The following is a 19,518-nucleotide window of genomic DNA, read 5'->3' as shown; positions in this document are numbered from 1 at the left end:
AAAGAAAGGGACTTTGTGGAAGGTGACCATGTTAACATCGAAAAGGAGGTATTCGGTCTTTTAAAAGATAATAAGGTAGATACGTCTCCTGGGCTGGATGTGATTTACTTCAGAATACTGAGGGATGCAAGGGAGGAAATTGCTGGGGCTTGACTGACATCTTTGTATCCTCATTTGCTGCAGGTGAGATCCCAGAGGACTGGAGAAAAGCTAATGTGGTACCGCTGTTTAAGAAAGGTAGCAGGGATAATCCTGGAAACTATAGGCCGGTGAGCCTCACGTCGGTAGTAGGTAAGTTGTTGGAGAGAATTTTCAGGGACAGGATTTATATCGATTTGGAAACAAATGGACTCATTAGCGATAGACAGCATGGTTTTGTGAAGGGGAAGTCGTATCTTACTAGTTTTGAGGAGGTGACAAAGATGATTGATGAGGGGACGGCGGTGGATGTTTTTTTAAAAATAATTTTTATTGGAATTTTTTGAAAAATATATATCAACAGAACAATAATAACAATAACAATAATAATAATAAACACCCCCCGGCACCCGTAACAACGCATATAACAAACCCCCCCCACCCCCCCAAACCCAATAAACAACAAAATAAATTAACAATAAGCAAATTAACTTAAACACTATCCCCCGAAACCCCCTCCCCCCCGGGTTGCTGCCAGAAAGTCGAGGAAAGGCTGCCACCTCCTAAAGAACCCTTGTACCGACCCCCTCAGAGCGAATTTGACCCTCTCCAGCTGAATGAATCCCGCCATGTCATTAATCCAGGTCTACACACTCGGAGGCCCCGCACACCTCCACTGCAGCAAGACCCCCCACCGGGCCACCAGGGACGCAAAGGCCAATACATAGAACATAGAACAGTACAGCACAGAACAGGCCCTTCGGCCCTCGATGTTGCGCCGAGCAATGATCACCCTACTCAAACCCACCTATCCACCCTATACCCGTAACCCAACAACCCCCCCTTTAACATTACTTTTTAGGACACTACGGGCAATTTAGCATGGCCAATCCACCTAACCCGCACATCTTTGGACTGTGGGAGGAAACCGGAGCACCCGGAGGAAACCCACGCACACACGGGGAGGACGTGCAGACAGTGACCCAGCCGGGAATCGAACCTGGGACCCTGGAGCTGTGAAGCATTTATGCTAACCACCATGCTACCGTGCTGCCCCATCATCAGCCTCTCTCGCCTCCTGCACCCCCGGCTCCACCCCAACCCCAAACATCGCGAGTCCCCAGCCTGGCTTGACCCTGGATCCCACCACCCCCAAGACCGCCCTCGCCACCCCCCCCACCCCCCCAGAACCCCTCCAGCGCCGGGCATGCCCAGAACACATGGGCATGGCTCGCTGGACTCCACGAACACCCGACGCACCCGTCTTCGCCCCCAAAGAACCCATTCATCCCAGATCCGGACATGTGGGCCCGGTGCAGCACCTTAAACTGGATGAGACAAAGCCTCGTACATGAAGAGGAGGAGTGCACCCCCCCCAGGGCGTCCGCCCATGCCCCCTCCCCAATCTGCTCCCCCAGCTCCACCCCCCACCCAGCCTTCAGCTCCTCCACCGACGCCTCCCCCACCACCCGGTAGATGTCAGACACCTTCCCATCCCCGACCCACACCCCCGACAGCACCCTATCCCTTACCCCCCGTGGGGGCAGCAAAGGGAGCCCCTCCACCAGTCGCCTAGCAAACGCCCTGACCTGAAGGTACCTAAACATATTCCCCGGGGGGAGCTCAAACTTCTCCTCCAGTTCACCAAGGCTCGCGAACCCCCCGTCAATAAACAGGTCTCCCAACTTCCTAATGTCCACCCTGTGCCACCCCAGTAACCCGCCATCCATGTTCCCTGGGACAAACCGGTGGTTCCCCCGCAGCGGGGCCTCCACCGAGCCCCCCACTTCCCCCCTGTGTCGCCTCCACTGCCCCCAAATTTTGAGGGTAGCCGCCACCACCGGGCTCGTAGTGTACCTCGTCGGAGGGAGCGGCAGCGGCGCCGTTACCAGTGCCTTCAGGCTTGTGCCTCCACAGGACGCTATCACCATCCGTTTCCATGCTACCCCCTCCCCATCCATTACCCACTTACGTACCATCAAGACGTTAGCCGCCCAATAGTGCCCAGAGAGGTTGGGCAGCGCCAGCCCCCCTCTATCCCTGCCCCGCTCCAAAAAGACCCTCCTTACCCTCGGAGTCCCGTGCGCCCAAACAAATCCCAGAATGCTGCTGTTCACCCTCCTACAAAAGGCCCTCGGAACGAAAATGGGGAGGCACTGAAACAAAAAAAACCTCGGGAGCACCGTCATTTTAACGGACTGTACTCTACCCGCCAACGACAACGGCAGCATGTCCCACCTTTTAAATTCCTCCTCCATCTGCTCCACTAACCTAGTAAAATTGAGCTTTTGCAGAGTCCCCCAGCTCCTAGCCACCTGAACCCCCAGGTACCTAAAACTCCTCGCTGCCCTCTTTAGCGGGAGCCTACCAATCCCCTCCTCCTGATCTCCCGGGTGTACGACAAACAGCTCACTCTTGCCCAGGTTCAATTTATATCCCGAGAAACACCCGAACTCAGCAAGAATCTCCATCACCTCCGGCATTCCCCCCCACCGGGTCTGCTACATACAACAGCAAGTCGTCCACATACAGTGACACTCGGTGCTCCTCCCCACCTCGCACCAAACCCCTCCACCTCCTCGACTCCCTGAGAGCCATGGCAAGAGGCTCAATTGCCAATGCAAAAAGCAAGGGGGACAGGGGGCACCCCTGCCTCGTCCCACGGTGGAGCCTAAAGTACTCGGACCTCCTCATATTTGTCGCTACACTCGCCATCGGGGCCTCATACAGCAACCTCACCCATTTAATAAACCCCACCCCAAACCCGAACCTCTCCAACACCTCCCACAAGTACCCCCACTCAACCTTGTCAAAGGCCTTCTCCGCGTCCAATGCCACCACAATCTCCGCCTCTCCTTCTGCTGCCGGCATCATTATCACATTTAGCAGCCTTCGCACGTTAGTGTTCAGCTGCCTCCCCTTCACAAAACCCGTCTGATCTTCACGTACCACCCCCGGCACCCAGTCCTCTATTCTAGTGGCCAAGATCTTCGCCAGCAACTTGGCGTCTACATTCAGCAGTGAAATCGGCCTGTATGATCCGCACTGCAAGGGGTCCTTATCACGCTTCAGGATCAGGGAGATTAGCGCCCGAGACATCGTCAGGGGCAGAATACCCCCCTCCCATGCCTTGTTGAAGGTCCTAACCAACAGGGGGCCCAACAGGTCCGCGTATTTCTTATAAAATTCAACCGGGAACCCATCCGGTCCTGGCGCCTTCCCCGACTGCATGTGGCCAATCCCACTGACCAGCTCCTCCAACTCGATCGGCGCCCCCAGTCCCTCCACTTGCTCCTCCTGCACCCTTGGAAATCGGAGCCTGTCCAAAAAACTCTCCATTCCCCCTCCCACCGCCGGCGGCTCCGACCGGTACAGTTCCCTATAAAAGTCCCTAAAGACCTCATTGACCTCTGCCCCCTGCCGCACCACATTCCCATCCCTATCCTTCACTCCACCAATCTCCCTAGCCGCGTCCCGCTTACGAAGCTGATGCGCCAGCATCCTGCTCGCCTTCTCTCCATACTCACAGACCGCTCCCTGCGTCTTCCTCCACTGTGTCTCCGCCTTTCTGGTGGTCAATAAATCAAACTTGGCCTGCAAGCTACGCCGCTCCCCCAGCAATCCCTCCTCCGGGGCCTCCGCGAACCTCCTATCCACACTCAACAGCTCCCCCACCAGTCTCTCCCTCTCCCTCCTCTCCCTATGGGCTCGGATGGAGATCAGCTCCCCCTAATCACTGCCTTCAGAGCCTCCCACACCATCCCCACCTGGACCTCCCCAGTATCATTGACCTCGAGGTACCTCTCGATACATCCCCGAACCCTCCTATACACCTCCTCATCAGCCAACAACCTCACGTCCAGACGCCAAAGCGGGCGCTGGTCCCGCACCTCCCCCATCTCCAGATCCACCCAATGTAGAGCATGGTCCGAAATCGCAATAGCCGAATACTCGGCCTCCTCCACCCTCGGGACCAGTCCCCTATGCAAAACAAAGAAATCAATGCGGGAATAAACCCTGTGCACACGGGAGAAAAAAAAGAGTACTCCCGAGCCCTCGGCCTCCCGAACCTCCAGGGATCCACTCCTCCCATCTGGTCCACAAACCCCCCCCAACACCTTGGCCGCCGCCGGCCTCCTGCCTGTCCTTGAACTAGAACGATCCAGTAGGGGATCCAGCACCGTATTGAAGTCCCCCCCCATGATCAAGCCCCCCACCTCCAGGCCAGGAATGCGGCCCAACATACGCCTCATGAAACCAGCATCATCCCAATTTGGGGCGTACACATTAACCAACACCACCCTCTCCCCCTGCAGCCCACCGCCCACCATCACATATCTGCCGCCACTATCAGCCACAACCTCAGGTGCCTCAAACGCCACCCTCCTCCCCACCAGGATCGCCACCCCCCCCCCGGCCCTTCGAGTCGAGCCCTGAGTAGAAAACCTACCCCACCCAGCCTCCCCCCCCCCCTTACCCCCCAGGAGGACCTCTACCGCCACCCCCAGGTGGGTCTCCCGGAGCACGGCCACGTCCGCCCTCAGCCCCCACAGATGCGAAAACACCCGGGCCCGCTTAACCGGCCCATTCAACCCCCTCACGTTCCACATAATCAGCCAGATCAGGGGGCACCCCGACCCCCTCGACCAGCCATAGCCCATCGACTGCTCGCCCCTGGCCAGCACCCATTCGGCCCGTTTCCCACGGCGATAGAACCTCACCCCGACCCCCCGAAACTCCTCCCTGGAAAATTCAGCAGCAACCCGGTATCTCCCCCCCCCCCCCCCCCCCCATGCTAGGACCCCTCCTAGCCGCGACTCTCCCTCCACTGTACTCCCGTGAGCCAGCTGACTTCTGCTGACCCCGGCAGCTCCCGCTCTAACTCCGACCCCTCCCCATATGAGGTCCCCCCTCCTCCCCTGCATGAGCTCCTTGGCACCGCTTCAGCGCGGGAAACCCGGTCTAATAACCACGCCCCTCGCCACCTGCTCCACCCCCTCGTCCCGCAGCGCGGGAAACCAGAGTAAAGCCCCACCCCACCAACGCAGCTCCCAAACAGCAGTCCCAACCCAACCACCAACTCCGTACAAACAAAGACACAGATCAACCACAAACCCCAGTACCTCCCTTAGAACACAAAACCATAACCCACATCGTCCGAAAGCGAGAGAAAAAACAGAAACAAACGGAATAACCCGCTACAGCATAAAAAATGATACAAAAATAGAGAAACTCCCACAGCCCCCAATCTCTACTTCGAGTCCAACTTTTCAGCCTGCACAAAGGCCCACGCTTCCACCGGGGACTCAAAGTAGTGATGCCGGTCCTTGTAGGTGACCCACAGGCGCGCAGGCGGCAGCATGCCGAACTTCACCTGCTTTCCGTGGAGCACCGCCTTCGTCCGGTTAAACCCGGCTCTCCGCTTGACCACCTCCGCACTCCAGTCCTGGTAGATACGAACTACCTTCTTGGCCCATCGGAGAACACACTCCCGGTCACTGAACCGATGGAACCGCACCAGCACCGCCCGCGGGGGTTCATTCGCCTTAGGCCGCCTGGCCAGTACTCTGTGGGCCCCCTCCAGCTCCAGGGGCAGATGGATGGATCCTGCCCCCACCAGCGAGTTCAACATCACGGCCACGTAGGCCGGCAGGTTCGACCCCTCCAGCCCCTCCTCGAGGCCCAGGATCCGCAGGTTCTTCCTCCGTGACCGAAGCTCCATCTCCTCAAACTGATCTTGCCACTTTTTATGAAGCGCCTCGTGTATATCCACCTTCCCCACGAGGGCCGAAACCTCCTCCTCGCGCTCAGAGGCCTGCTGCTGCAACTCCAGTATCGCTGCACCCTGGGTTGTCTGGGTCTCCAGCAGCTTACTCGTCGTCACCTTCAGGGATTCCAACAACTCCCCTTTCAGCTCCGTGAAATAGCGCAGAAGGGCCGCCTGCTGCTCCTCAGCCCACTGCCTCCACTCCTCAGGGGCTCCACCGGCCGCCATTTTGTCCACCTTCCACCGCTTTTCCAGGGGAGCTGCTGCCGTTTTTCTCCTCGCCCCACTTCGAGTCCGCACCATAAATCCCGGGGGGGTTTTGCTCCAGACCCCTTTATCTACCGGGAATCGTCGAATCAGCGCCGTTTGGGGCCCTTAAAAGAGCCCACAAGTCCTATTAAAGCGGGAGCTGCCGAACGTGCGGCTTAGCTCCGCATAGCCGCAACCGCCGGTGGATGTTGTTTACATGGACTTCAGTAAAGCCTTTGACAAGATGCCTCAAGGCAGACTGGTACAAAAGATGAAGTCACACGGGTGGTGGTAAAATGGATACAGAACTGGCTCGGTCACGGAAGACAAAGGGTAGCAGTAGAAGGGTGTTTTTCTGAATTGAATCATAGAATTTACAGTGCAGAAGGAGGCCATTCGGCCCATCGAGTCTGCACCGGCTCTTGGAAAGAGCACCCGGCCCAAGGTCAACACCTCCCCCTATCCCAATAACCCAGTAACCCCACCCAACACTAAGGGAAATTTTGGACACTAAGGGCAATTTATCATGGCCAATCCACCTAACCTGCACATCTTTGGACTGTGGGAGGAAAACGGAGCACCCGGAGGAAACCCACGCACACACGGGGAGGATGTGCAGACTCCGCACAGACAGTGACCCAAGCCGGAATAGAACCTGGGATCCTGGAGCTGTGAAGCCATTGTGCTATCCACAATGCTACCGTGCTGCCCGTTGAAGGTTGTGACTTGTGGTGTTCCAGAGATCTGTGCTGGGGCCTCTGTTGTTCGTAGTACCCATAAACAATTTGGAGGAAAATGTAGCTAGTCTGATTATTAAGTTCACGGATGACACCAAGGTTGGTGGAGTGGCAGGTAGTGTTGAGGATTGTCAGAGGATACAGCAGGACGTAGATAGGTTGGAGACTTGAGCAGTGAAATGGCAAATGGAGATTAATCCAGACAAATGTGAATGGCAAAACTCTTAGTAATATAGAAAGTCAGAGAGATTTGGGCATGCAGATCTACAGATTTTTGAAAGTAGCAACACAAGGATAAGGTAGTCAAGAAAGCATACAAAATGCTTGCCTTCATTGGACGGGGCATAGAGTATAAAAACTGGCATATCATGCTAGTTGTGCAGAACTTTGGTAAGGCCACACTTAATAATAATCTTTATGGTCACAAGTAGGCTTACATTAACACTGAGGTTACGAGTCACCATATTCCGGCGAATTGGAATATTGCGCACAATTCTGGTCGCCACACTATGAGAAGGATGTGGAGGCTTTGGAGAGGGTGCAGAAGACGGTTACCAGGAGGCGTGGAAAGTGTTAGCTATGTGGAGAGGTTGAATAGACTTGGACTCTTTTCATTGGAAAGACGGAGGTTGAGGATTGAGGGTTGACCTGATAAGATGTCTACTAGATTATGAGGCGCATGGATAGAGCGGATGGGCAAGCATTCTTTCCCAGAGTGGAGGGGTCAGTCACCAGGGGGCATAGATTTCATGTCCGTGGGGCAAAGTTTAGAGATGTGCGAGGCAGGTTTTTTTACGCAGAGAGTGGTGAGTGCCTGGAACGCATTGCCAGGGGAGGCTGTGGAAGCAGATACATTAATGGCATTCAAAAGGCATGTTGACAAACACATGGATAGGATGGGTACAGAGGGATACGGCACAAGGAAGTACCAAGGGTTTTGGCAAAGGTTGGTATCATGACCGGTACAGTGCTGTGTTGTTCTTTGACACAAGCCGAGAATCAAAGTTGGAACCCTGCTGCTGTGGAGCAACAGTGCTAACCACTGTGCTACAGTCCTGCCCATAGAGATCAGCTATTATCGTATTGAAGCGTGGAGCATGCTTGATGGACTAAATTACCTACTCCAGCTCCTTGTTCTTGTTTCTAAGAAATAATTATTCTGTCTCATTCCACCCTCCAGCCTTTGGACTTCAGCCCTGTAGGTAACAGCACCTCAAGAAAAAAATCTGGTGTTCTTGATTAATAAGGGCATTTATTTATATTGTCTCATGTACCGAAGTACAGTGAAAAGTATTTTTCTGCGGCCCAAGAAGCATACACAGCACGTCGCAGTAGACAAAAGAAAAAAATACTAGTTAGTGAATGCGCAAAAGTACACAGTACATCGACAAATAAATAATTACAGTATGGAACAAGGGCAAAATGAGCAAATACGACATAAGAAAGAGCAGCATAGAGTATCATGAATAGTGTCTTATGGGGACAGATCAGTCCGAAGGAGAGTTGTTGAGAAGTATGGTAACTATGGCAAAGAAGCTGTTCCTAAGTCTGGATGTACGGTCCTCAGACTTTGCCGGGTGGAAGGGTCTGGAAGAGAGTAAAGTCTGAGTGCGAGTGGTCTCTGACAATGCTGTCTGCCTTCCTGAAGCAGCGTGAGGTGCAGACAGAATCAATGGGCGGGTGTCGAGCTTGTGTGACGCGTTTGGCTGCGTTCATCACACTGTACAGTTTCTTGCGATCTTGGGCCGAGCAGTTGCCATACCAAGCTCTGATGCAGCCGGGTAAGATACTCTCAATGGCATATCTGTAGAGGTTTGTCAGAGTCGGTGCAGACATGCCAAATTTCTTTAGCTTCTGTAGGAACTGCAGATGTTGTTTGGCTTTCTTGACTGTTGCATCAATGCAAGTGGACGAGGACAGACTGTTGGTGATGGTGATGCCCAGAACCTTAAACCTACCGACCTTCTCCATACTCCCAGGATGCCTAGATCCACAGCAATTTCCATACCACTGCAACAGGTCCCTGGTCCTACACTCATCCCTGGAGCATCTCGACAACAAGGACTCCTACATCAGACTCCTATTTATTGACTACAGCTCCGCCTTCAACACCATTATACCAGTATATATCAAAACTCCAAAACATAGGACTTGGCTCCTCACTCTGCAACTGGATCCTTGACTTTTTGACCCACAGACCACAATCAGTAAGAATAACCAACATCTCTGCCATGATGGTCCTCAATACTGGGGCCCTGCAAAGCTGTGCACTTAGCCCCCTACTATACAATACATTGTACCCTTACGTCCCCACTTCAATAAATTTCGGGCTCGACATGATGCCGAACTCTTCTTTCGTCACCTTTGTCTCCATGCCCAATTCTTTGGGCAAGAATCCCCCCCCGTTCCACTGATCCTTTCATGAGAAACACAGAATGGTCATGGACTACAACCAGACCATCAATCGGTACACGCAGCTCGACGGGTACCCACTCCCACGCATATCTGATATGGTCAATCAGATCGCGCAGTACCATGACTTCTCAACGATGGACCTGAATTCCGCCTACCACCAGCTCCCCATCCGTAAATCGGACCATCCATACACTGCCTTCGAGGCGGACGAACGTCTCTATCACTTTCTTCGGGTTCCCTTTGGCATCACTAGCAGCGTCTCGGTCTTCCAAAGGGAGATGGACCGAATGTTTGACCGTTACGGTTTGCAGGCCACGTTTCCGTACCTAGATGGGGGTGTCAATTACAAGGGGTCACGATTTCAAGGTGAGAGGGGGAAAGTTTAAGGGAGATGTGCATGGAAAGTTTTTTACACAGAGGGTGGTGGGTGCCTGGAATGCTTTGCCAACGGAGGTGGGTATGATAGCACCATTTAAGATGCATCTGGACAGATATATGAACGGGTGGGGAACAGAGAGAAGTAGACCTTGGTAAATAGGCAACAGGTTTAGATAAAGGATCTGGATCGGCGCAGGCTGGGAGGGCTGAAGGGCCTGTTCCTGTGCTGTAATTTTCTTTGTTCTTTGTTCTAGATAATGTCACCATCTGCGGCCATGATCAGCAGGACCACGATGCCAACCTCGCTAAATTCCTCTGCACTGCCACTCTTCTCAACCTTACCTATAATAAAGAGAAGTGTGTGATCAGCACGACCCGCTTAGCCATCCTCGGCTATGTGGTCCAGAACGGAGTTCTGGGGCCCGATCCCGACCGCATGCACCCCCTCATGGAGCTTCCCCTCCCCCACTGCCCCAAGGCCCTCAAACGCTGCCTAGGGTTCTTTTCGTACTAGGCACAGTGGGTCCCAAACTATGTGGACAAGGCCCACCCACTCATACAGTCTACCCAATTTCCCCTCACAGCCAAGGCCCAACAGGCCTTCGCCCGTATCAGAGCAGGCATAGCCAAGGCCAGGATGCACGCAGTAGACGAGACACTGCCCTTCCAAGTAGAGAGCGACACTTCAGATGTCGCCCTTGCCGCCACCCTAAATCAGGTAGGCAGACCCGTAGCATTCTTTTCCCGCACCCTTCATGCCTCTGAAATTCGGCACTCATCCGTCGAAAAAAAGGCCAAGGCTATCGTTGAAGCTGTGCGGCATTGGAGGCATTACCTGGCCGGCAGGATATTCCCTCTCCTCACTTACCAATGGTCGGTAGACTTCATGTTCAATAACACACAGCGGGGCAAGATCAAAAACGATAAAATCTTGCGGTGGAGAATCGAGCTCTCCACCTATAATTACGAGGTTTTGTATCACCCCGGCAAGCTCAACGAGCCCCCAGACGCCTTCTCCCGAAGTACATGTGCCAGCGTGCAAGTAGACCAACTCCAGGCCCTACACGACAGCCTTTGTCACCCGGGGGCCACACGACTGTACCACCTCGTCAAGGCTCGCAACCTGCCCTACTCTGTCGAGGAAGTACGGACATTCACCAGGGATTGCCAGATCTGTGCGGAGTGCAAGCCGCACTTCTATCGGCCGGACCGTGCGCGCCTGGTAAAGGCCTCCCGCCCCTTTGAGCGCCACAGCGTTGATTTCAAAGGGCCCCTCCCCTCCACCGACCGCAACACGTACATTCTCAGTGTGGTCGATGAGTACTCCAGGTTCTCCTTCGCCATCCCATGCCCCGATATGACGTCTGCCACCGTCATCAAAGCCCTCAACACAATCTTTGCTCTGTTCGGTTTCCCCGCCTACATCCACAGTGACAGGGGCTCCTCATTCATGAGTGATGAGCTGCGTCAGTTCCTGCTCAGCAGTGGTATCACCTCCAGCAGGGCGACAAGCTACAACCCCCGGGGAAACGGGTAGGTAGAGGGAGAAGGGGACGGTTTGGAGGGCCATCCAGCTGGTCCTACGGTCCAGAAACCTCTGAGGCTCCCGATGGCAGGAGGTGCTTCATGATGCAGTACACTCCATCCGGTCACTACTGTGCACCACTGCGAATAATTCACCCCATGAACGTCTTTTTACCTTCCCCAGGAAGTCCACATCCGGGGTGTGTACTTGGCTCGCAACTCCAGGACCGGTCCTGCTCCGTAGGCACATACGACTCCACAAGGCATACCCGTTGGTGGACAGGATACACTTACGCCACGCCAACCCACAGTATGCCTACGTGGAGTTCCCTGACGGCCGCCAAGATACTGTCTCCCTCAGGGACCTGGCACCGTCAGGTTCCAACCAAACACACTTCCCCGCACAGGCGGCATCCTCCCCTCCTCCGGCGCTCCCAACATTAACCCCACCAGGCCCATCCCTCCTCCCCCTGCCCACGCAAGAGGACGAAGAAGATTTCGGCACGCTCCCAGAGTCATCTGACAGCAGGCCAGCACCAACACCGCCAGCACCGACATTGCCGCCACCGTTACGTCGCTCCCAGCGAAACGTCAAAGCACCGGATCGACTGAACCTCTAAAGGGCACCAGACCGTCAAAATGGACATTTTATTTTCTCCCTCACTTCTTTCTAAGACACTGTACATAATTCTCAACACTGTATATAGTTCCACACCACCCCCGCCGGACTCATTTTTAACAGGGTGTGAATGTGGTGAACCACTGTGTACACCTGTATTAGGGGATATATGGTAGGACCTGTATTACAGGTGCGCCGGTAGCCGCTGCTGGCTGGCTCCGCCCAATAGGAGGAGTATAAATATGCGTGTCCTCTATTCATCTGCCATTTCGCCAGCTGCAGCAGGAGGCTACGCATCTTACTGCAATAAAGCCACAGTTGTATCCAACCTTAGTATTCGTGCAATTGATCGTGCATCAGACATAACCATTTGAGCCTCTATGTTGTTTGCCATCACAACATATTGACATTTTATTCAGAATTCACTGAAGGGAGGGCAGAATAGTTTTTTGCAATTCCTAACATTTTGCTTGTCAGTGTAATTTAAATGTCTAATAGTCACAATACAATACTCACTAAATATTTCTCCAGGCAATGAAATTGCAAACCTGCACCAAAATATTGACGTAAGCAACGAAAGGAAACAATTTCTCGTGGCCTCTGAGGTTTCAAACAATTATAAAAATCCGAAACATCTTCGTCGCCCTGTGACCGAAAGGAGAAAGAAACGGATAGTGAAGGTTTACTGAGGTGGATCTCCTGAACCTTCCGTCTCTCTTTCCCAAGCAGCTGCAAATCAAATCAAACCAACCGCCGCCCGCGAGACTCCACCAACCGCCGCCCGGCCGCGAGACCCCACCAACCGCCGCCCGGCCGCGAGACTCCTCCAACCGCCGCCCGGCCGCGCGCTGACGTCAGCGCGGCTCGCGGGAGAAGCGCCTCGTGCAGCGGCCGGGCCCGTTCCACAGGCCTCACTTCAGCTAACCGAGTGGCGGGAGCCAGAGGAGGAAGCGGTTCTTCTCGCCACCATCGACACCCACCCGGTGCCCCCTCCCTCCCACTCATAGTTCCCCCCACTGCACCTCCGCCATCTGCAACTCCCCCCACCCACCCGCTCCCCGCAGTACTCACGATCCCCTTGCCTGCATCCCCACCGACTACCCACACCCGGTACCCCTCCCCCCCGACTGCAGCCCCACCAACACCCACCCACCCACTCACTGACCCCTCCTGACTGCACCCCAACCATCTACACTCCCCCCTCATACTCACTGATCCCCCTGACTAAACCCCACCATCGACACCCACTTGGTTACTCCCCCCACCCCACTCTGATCCCACTGAATACAACCCACCATCGATATCGATCCGGTACCCCCTGACAGCACCCCCACCAACTGCACTAGCCCGGTCCCCCCCCCCCCTCCACTCACTGAATCCCCCTGACTGCACCAACACCCACCCACCCGGTACCCCCCAACCACTCGCTGATCCCCCTGACAGAACACCACCAAAAACAACTGCCCTGTACCCTCCTCCCCCCCCGCCCCCAGTGATCCCCTTGACTGCACCCCTCCCCTGCTCGCCCCCCTCACTGGGCAGGTCCGGGACTGATGTCCTCGGGCAAGTATTTGCGGAGGGATCAAACCAGAATGTCAGGGGGGTGGACCTTAGCAGGGTTGCATGGAAAGAGAAACAAGAACAGTAATACAAGAAAGAACAGTAAAATGCAAAAACTAGACATGATAATCAAGGGCAAGGCGCAAAAAGGGGCATAAGGAAAAATTAGGATGATTCAAAAGGGCAAACAAAGACTTTGTATCTTAATGCACAAAGCAATCCAAATAAGGTAGAAGTACTGATGGCACAAATCGAAGTAAATGGATATGATCTCATCACCATTACAGAGACGTAGTTGCAAGTAGAACAAAACTGGGAATTTAATATTCAGGGATATTTGACCTTTTGGAAAGACAGGAGGGAACGAAAAGGTGCTGGGATGAAATGAGGGCAGCTGTGAGCGGCGATTAACGATAATAATCTTTATTGTCACAAATAGGCTTACATTAACACTTCAATGAAGTTACTGTAAAAACCCCAAGTCACTACACTACGGCGCCTGTTGGGGAGAATTCAGAATGTGCAAATTACCTAACATTACCTTTCGGGACTTGTGGGAGGAAACTGGTGCGCCCGGAGGAAACCCACGCAGACACGAGGGGAACATGCAGACTCCTCACAGACTGTTACCCAAGCCGGGAATCGAACCCAAGACCCTGATGCTGTGAAGCAACAGTGCTAACTACTGTGCTACCATGCCACGCACATTTAATAAGAAAAGCGTGGATGATGTAGTGTCCATTTGGGTGGAGGTTAAATTTTGATTCATTGTCATGTGTACAGAGGTACAGTGAATACTACTGTTCTATGTAGGTTTAAAAACAGCAAGGGCAAGAATAGATTACCAAAGAGAAAATGCTGGAAAATCTCCAGGTCTGGCAGCATCTGCAGGGAGAGAAAAGAGCTAACGTTTCAAGTCCAGATGACCCTTTGTCAAAGGAAGAATACATTGGTAGGTGTAGTGTACATACCGCCAAACAGTCACCACTCTGTAGGAAAGGGTATGAATCAACAAATAAGAGGATGTAAAAATAATAGAGCAATATTTATGGGTGAATTTAATCTTAGTTAAGTTGGAAAGAGTAGGTACGATAACAAATTCATAGAGTGCATTAGGGATAGTTTCCTGGAGCAATATGTCATGGAGCCAACCAGGGGATAGGCGATCTTGGATCTGGTAATGGTTAATGAGGCAGATTTGATAAATGACCTCAGAGTAAAAGGTCCCCGAGGAAGTAATGATCATAAGATGATAAAATTTAATATTCACTTTGAGAGTGTGACCTTTCGATCGGAAACAATTGTGTTCAACTGAAAGGAAAGTACAATGAAAGGAGGATGGGTTAGCTAAAGTGGACTGGGTGGCTGGTGGATGGATGGAAATGGGATTGTGAGGACTTTAAGCAGTTTGACATAGGAAGTGAGGAGGTATTGGAGGCTTTGACAGGCTTAAAAATAGACAGTGTTTTGAGGCGCCGATTATTGTAGAATCCCGCCCCATAGCTTTGTGCAAACTTGTCCATTCATGGTGGCTAAAACATGGGCCATTGTCACTCATGACAATTTGAGGTAGTCTATGGCGAGCAAAAATGTCTGGTATGTTTGATGACACACCTAGCTGATGAGTTTACTAGTTGTACCACTTCTGGAAAGTAAGAGAAATAGTCAATCACTGACAGATATCCTTTTCCTGCCAGATAGAACAGATCCAGCCCCACTTTCTGGCATGGAGTCGCAATTATTTTGCCCATTTGCATTGGTTCTTTTCTTTGCACTGAAATTTCTGACAAGTTGCACAGTTTTCTATCATGATCTGAATGTCTTGATTGATGTCTGGTATTGGTGCTTGGCCGGTCAGAATAAATGCACTAGTGAACGTCTAGTTCATGACAAGTTAAATGTTTATAGTCAAACAATAACGTTTATTGTATTAGATAACCATCAGAAAATTATCAAAATCTACTGTTATAAATTATCGAAGAGCTAATACAAATATGACTACGGTCCGCTATGACGACTATCTCCAGACTCCCTGAGGTAAGTGTCACGTCGTTATTATCTACTGCCACCTGCTGGTTAGAGAACGTATCTATCACTACATGATTGTTTTTGCATATGATCACAGTGGACATGGCATAGGTGCCACACCATCTCCTTCTTGAGGCAGAACCTCCTGTGCAGACACTGTCCAGAATTTATTCAAACAACCAGAGACCCCTGTACATTCTGGACTGTCACGGGCCTTTCCATCTGGCTTCCTCCCTGGCCTGTGGAGTGGTGTCCAGCATGTGAGCTGCCGTCTCGAGCATCTGCAGACGCCACTCCTGCCTCAGTCTCCGATGTCTGGCTACCCGGCCTACCAGCAGCACCACAAGACCTTCCAATATCTGCGAAGTCCAAAATACTGTCCATATCTTCCAATATCTGTAAGGAATTGGAAGAGGGTGTTAGATTGACAAATAGCAGTGGTCCCACCCCAGGACCTTCCATTCTTCCATTGATTCTCCACAACCCCATACCCGGAATGCCCAACCCATGCACACCCGTCGGCAGCGGACCCCAGACACCCGCATATCGTGTTACCTGGACTAGGGCTGGTCCCCTCCCCATTGTACTCACCCACCCTGCGGCTGAGGACATGCCCCTGGACCTGTGTCCCATCCACTGGGTGTTCAGATGTTGGCTGCTGCGTGTGTGGTGTTGCCTCCCACGGTGTTCAGGCACAGTGTCCAGGCATTGCGGCCTGATTGAGATGCTAGGCAATGATTCCCACATGCTTCCCACCCATCCATGGGAATCAACTTGTGTTGTGTGAAGTGCTCACTTAACCACAATTGCCAATTCCCTGTTATCGACATGGGATTCCACAAACGGTAATGTCCGATAATGGTCCTTGTTTCACTAGTTGGGAATGGACAGAGTTTTCAAATAACTACAACTTTCGTCATGTTACATCTAGTCCACACTCCCCACAATCCAATGGGAAGGGTGAAAACGTGTTTGCATCATCAAACAACTTATCGGTAAAGCAAATGATTCACAATCTGACATACATTTGGCTTTGTTATAGTATGAGCAACTCCATTAAGTTCAGGACTATCACCAGCTCAGATGCTTTTTAACAGAGACATCAGAACAACTCTACCAGCAATACAATTTCAGGATCCTGATCAATGATATGTTCTCAACAAAATGAAAGAACAACGTTCTAAACAGAGCTATGATGAGCACGTGAAAAACCTCAAGCCACTGACCTGACAAAAGATGACACTCTCAGACTAAAGAATCCAGAAGGAAGATGGTCTGCTCCAACCACTGTACTCAGGCAAGCAGCACCCCGATCCTACATCGTCAATTCTGCTGAGGGGGCGATTTTTCGACGCAACCGACGAGGTCTACTGAAGATTCATCTTCAACCACCAATTTTTCCTACATTAAATCTGAACGAGTCACTTATTCGACAAAATTTATGCCACAGCAAGACAGACGACGTTCATAAAGACATAAAAATATCAACATCATCACTTCAACAGTTAAGAAGATCCAACAAAAGAAGAAACATACCTAACAGACTAAATTTGTAAAGATTGGACTCATAAATGATACTTGACTATGTATAGTTATTACTATCGTCGTGTTTATACAGATATACGTATTATTATTTATCTTATTGTACTGTAAAATTTTCCTTACCAGTACAGAAAATGTGTAAAAAAAGGGGGATGTAATTATCTGCATATCTGTATGTAGACAAATGGTTAATACACAGAAGTAACAGCTAGGTAATCACTAGATGGCAACATGAGAGATGGGTGTAAAAGACAAGCTCAAGCCGAGTTCCCACCTCTTCGTGTTTGGAGTAACTAGTGACCAGAGGTAGAGAGAGATAGCTCAGAGTGCAGGTGTTGTTAATCATAGTTAATATTTATTTAACCTTGTTAATTTTATCTCTGGATAGTTGCTGAAGAGAGAACAAACTTGCAGCTCAATAGTTATAATTACTCACTAAACTGTATTTGCTTTCGATTGAAGACTTCGAGTGTTGATGAACATTGAGTACATGACCATCTTGGAAAGAAGCAAATGAGTAATATATATTACACAAGGTAATATAACAAGTCTGAGATGGGTAGATTCTTGATCAGTAAGAGAATCAAGTGTTACGGAGGAAGGGCAGGAAAGTGGGTGTGAGGAATGTCGGATCAGCCATGATCCTATTGAATGGTGGAGCAGACTTGAGACGCCGAACATATGTTTTTATGGACTACAAAACCACCTCCTCCCACTTCAGCCACTCAACTACACTCCTACAACCTCCTCCAATTGCCACCCCCTCACTACAAATCCTCATTGCATCCCCTTCACCGCATCCCTGATATACCACCGGGTTACCATTCACGGACCCCCCCCCCGGCCCCGACTACAACTGCCTGACTACAGCCAACACTCCGCCGACTACACCCCCATCCAATACAAACCCTTATTTCAGCCCCTGACTACACCCTCCTGACTGCACCCCCCCATTACACCCCTTCAATACCCCTTGTTGACTGCTCTCCACACCCACCTCCATCAGACCCCTGACTACGCCCCCGAAGTAAACACTCCCTGACTATAATTCCCAGTCCATATACAAATTCAGCAAGGCCTTGACAATACCCATGCTTGGGCTGGCAAGTGGCAGGCACTGATCATCTCCAACAAGATAGGATCTAATCATTGCCCCTTGATATTCAATGTCATTACCATCACTGAATCCCCCACAATAACCATCCTGGGGGTTACCATTGATCAGAAACTGAACTAACCACATTAATACTGTGGCTACCAGGGCAGGTCAAAGGCTAGGTATCCCACGGCGAGTAACTCACCTCATGACCACCCCCCCACCCCCAAAGCCTGTCCATCATCTACAAGGCACAAGTCAGGAGTGTAATGAAATATTCACCATTTGTCAACTCCAACAACATTCAGGAAACCTGACACCATCCAGGATAAAGCAGCCCACTTGACTGCTCCCCCTTCCACAAACATTCAATCCCTCTGAGAATGTGAAGCAAGGGTTAATAGAACGAGCCAGAATGAATAAGATACATTAGTGGAAAATCACCAGTGGAGGAGTTTGTTATTGAAGCTATTAAGGGAGGATGAACTTGTTGAGATAAGGGAGTTGATATCTGAATTTGTGAGCCGATTCATGAATGACTGTAAGCCGAATAACCTTGAGAAACAAGGAAGATGGCCGGATGACAGAATATGAAATGTGGGAGCCGCTTGTAATTATGGCTAACACCTGCTGATTAAGATATACTCATGTGCCAATAGATAACCTCAAAGTCTGTGAAATCATGTATTAGATCTATGGCAAAAACAAGCTTATGTTTTGTAATGGGGTGAGCTCATGTGAATGTAAGGGACACCACCCCCCTAATGATATCTATAAAAGAAGTATGTTTTGAGCAATATTTTGGCACTCTCAGAGGTGATTCTTTAGAATACCTAGAAGGTTGTCCCGATCGCAATAAAGAATATTCTGAAGTACGGACGTGTTCGAGACTTTCTTCCGGACTGAGAGACAAGTTAATTAAAGACGCATTGACACCTCCACCACCGATGAACAGTGGCAACCGTGTGTACCATCTGCAAGATGCACTGCAGTAACTCACCAAGGTTCCTTAGAAAGCACCTTCCAAAATCACCGCCACTACCATCTAGAAGGACAAGAGCAGCAGATACCTGGGAACCCCACTACCTGGAGGTTCCACTCTGAGTAATTCACCATCCTGACTTGGAAACATATTGCCGCTCCTTCACTGATGTTGGAGCAAAATGCTGGAACTCCCTAACAGCGCTGTGGGTGTACCTGCAGCAGTTCGCAAAGGCAGTTCATATAAACAAAAAGGTTTTCTTTACTCCACAACACTGGGTATCACAGATAACTGTGGGTGTCTCTCTCCTGCAGGTGTTGAAACCACAACCCGGAAGTGTCGCACTGGGACAGCTTCGCAAGAGAGAGGGAACAAGCCTCGCTGTTTATGCCTAACCAGTGGGTTTGTCCTTATTCCACACCAGCTACCCTGCCTGCCACCTACGCCTGTGTGAGTCTCTCCTGTTGATAGTGAAATATCACC

General features: G+C 51.3%; 1 protein-coding gene across 4 annotated transcripts in view; it reads right to left on the bottom strand.

The window, feature by feature from the left end:
• Positions 1–12,573, bottom strand: part of LOC119966976 (dynein heavy chain 8, axonemal-like) — a 1,648,910-nt gene extending 1,636,337 nt beyond the window's left edge. For all 4 annotated transcript variants that reach the window (XM_038798944.1, XM_038798946.1, XM_038798947.1 and 1 more), the window contains exon 1: positions 12,344–12,573. The gene's annotated coding sequence lies outside the window, so the exon portion shown is untranslated. The remainder of the gene's footprint in view (positions 1–12,343) is intronic.
• Positions 12,574–19,518: the final 6,945 nt, after the last annotated feature.

The sequence above is a fragment of the Scyliorhinus canicula genome, chromosome 6 (genome assembly GCF_902713615.1).
Source record: "Scyliorhinus canicula chromosome 6, sScyCan1.1, whole genome shotgun sequence".
Taxonomy (NCBI): Eukaryota; Metazoa; Chordata; class Chondrichthyes; order Carcharhiniformes; family Scyliorhinidae; genus Scyliorhinus; species Scyliorhinus canicula.
Note: the sequence above shows the minus strand (reverse complement) of the source record. Positions and strands in the feature narration are given on the sequence as shown.